Genomic DNA, 2,784 nt, shown 5'->3' with positions numbered 1-2,784 from the left:
TATATTATTGTTACTATTTCTGGGTGGCAATGTTTATATGTCCGCAGGAAAACTACTTTGCCTACGCCACCTCGATGAGTGACCCTGCGCTAGCATCGCCGCACTATCGTTCCTATCAGCCGACGTCCACCATGCCGACAAGCTTTGACACGTCGGCTGACATGGGGGCTCCGGCGTCACCCGCCGACCTGCTCCGTCACTTCAGCTAGACGTGAGGCTTCACCTCACCATATCGGCCTCCTGTGTCTCCACTTTGGAGTGCTGAGCTTTTCGCTCGGCCACCTCGAGACTGGCTTGGGGGCTGGGACCTCATCCGGCCGTAAGCTTCGGCCACATCATCTACACCAAGCATATTAACCAGCTAAGTCGCTTCCATGCTCAAATTTTTTAAATTTTGTTCGGTTCGACCAAGCATTATACTTTTTGGCAAAAAGTTGTTTGTGAAAAATTTCCTTGTCAAAACTTTGTTTGTGACACACAAATTCAAATACCCCGTTTATTTGGGGGCTTCCTTTATGAAGCCTTTCCTCTTGCATATGATTATACTTCTATGGCTTTGTTCCTTGTTCGTGTATTACGCCACAGTATGCACCATGTTGACTTAAGTGTTCCGCAAGCTGGGTTGCCTTGCTCCTGTGTTTACCCCTACATTCCCGATTGTTCGGCTAGGGAGTAAAGGGAGCACCTTTGCGATTATCACGATCGGGTCATCCGAGCTCGGACCTCAGACTGGGTGAAGCCGAAAGCTAGCGCTCTTATTGTTTTCAATCATGGTCGGCACACAACGGAACTCATGAGCAAAAACATCTATTGCACAAGTCTCATAGTAACAATGAGCTACCGAAGAAAGGTATCGGTGGGGGTACTATTTTCTTCGAAGATGCTTCTTACACTTCGTCAGTAATATAGCATAAGTTCCCTGAGCGCGCTTTGTTTGTTACAGCCTTATGGCCTGATTGCCTGGTTATCGAAAACACCGTCGATATTCTCGACAGGTGGAGTACATAACACTTTTCGGCCCTTGACCGAAGAGGGAGAAGTCGATGGTCGGTTAAGATGTGTTTAAAGTTCGGGTGAACACATATATGATATAAGTACTTCGGTACATATAATCATTATACATAAAATTCTTTTACCCAAGTCACTCGGGGCTCTTAAATTCGTATGAGACGTTTTATAATAAGTGTTTTCTTCTTGGCCGTTGCAAAATCTTTTTCTATCACTCCTCTTTTCGACGCGAGTGTGTGGTCAATAGCCGGGGAGCCTAGTTTCTCTACCAAAGCCGTTCAAGTCTAGTTCGCTAAACTGGCCTAACGAGTAGTACTCCATCTTCGGGATAGGAGGTTACAACTGTGGGTTGATCTGCTTGAGGTCTTGAGATCGGATGTGTCATATTAATGCACGACAGAAGCACAAATATTTTAAGACCAATTTCGGATTGGCACCGAACACTTGATCTAGTTCGGATGTCAAGTTTTTACTGAAGATTTTTGGTTTTCCAAACCTATGGCACGTTTAAAATATTTGCGTGTTTCCAGCATAAGTCTCGCAGTGCAACGCCGGACACCTAGAGATTCGGCAAAAACATCCATGGATATTGCTATATATGCATCAGTTTCGAATTGTGTCTTCGGCCAATAGTTGGGTTGCCCGGCTCCTGTGCTTGCCTCCAATGTTCCGCTTTGTTCGGCTAGGTGTGCAAAGGGAGAACCACTGTGATTGTGCTTCCAGCTCTCATGGTTAAGCGCCTTAGTGGATAAAGCCGAAAATTGACTGTCACCATAAGCGTAAACTGGTCAGCGATCCGATGACTGTGTTAAATTATAAGATCGATGGAGGTCACCCCATGTTAGGCGACGGGTTGTTCATAAGATTCGCCGAAGTGTTCACGGCTTGACCTTGGCTATCGCCGAACACTAACCGGGGGCTAGTAGCTGGCCTCCCAACTTTAAGCTCCTATGACTAAGTGAAAGTTATAAAGCTCGCATATCTGATTGCCTCGTTTCCGCTAACACAACCGCCTTCGGGCACCGAGACGTCGGCTAAGGGTTGTTTTGTTATTACGGAAACACCGTGCGTAGCATCTACAAGGGGGTGGAAGCCAACGATGGGCCACTTTCAACTGATAAACGGTCGCAACGGAGTCAAAATAAACATATCATCAGTGTCTGTATTTAATATACGAGGGCTGCCTTCCGTAATCATCGTTATAAGGCCATAAATATGCATCAATTTGACTTAAGATTTTGGCCAAGCTGGGTTGCCTGGCTCCTGTGCTTACCCCTACGTTCCCGATTGTTCGGCTAGGCAGTAAAGGGAGCATATCTGCGATTGTTACTACCGGGTCATCCGAGTTAGTACCTCAGACTGGGTGAAGCCGAAAGCTAGCGGTCTTATAGGATATAATTGGTCGGCAACGGCGGAAGTGAAAATTTAGGTTCGCTAAAGACCACATAGTTCGGGAACTTTCCCCAAACTAAATCTTCAATATTTTTGCTCCCACATTGATCGGAGCTGAGGTTTCATGATCTTGCTTAGCATGACAACCTAAAGAAAGGAACCGATGGCGGGACTATTTTCTTTGGAAGATGTTTCTTACGTTAAAAAGTAATATAACATATCTCTCTGCGTACCTTTGTTTATAAAACCGTATGGCCAGATTGCCTTGTTTGCCGTAAATCTTTGCCCTCATAAAGGCTTTACAAAGTAGGACAAACACTCCTCGGCTGCTGGCCGAGGAGGTTGAAGCCGATGGTCGGTCAACAAAGTTTTCTACAATGCGGA

The sequence above is a fragment of the Aegilops tauschii genome, chromosome 2 (genome assembly GCF_002575655.3).
Source record: "Aegilops tauschii subsp. strangulata cultivar AL8/78 chromosome 2, Aet v6.0, whole genome shotgun sequence".
NCBI classification, from domain to species: Eukaryota; Viridiplantae; Streptophyta; class Magnoliopsida; order Poales; family Poaceae; genus Aegilops; species Aegilops tauschii.
The sequence above is the reverse complement of the archived record's forward strand: the minus strand, read 5'-3'. Positions refer to the sequence as shown.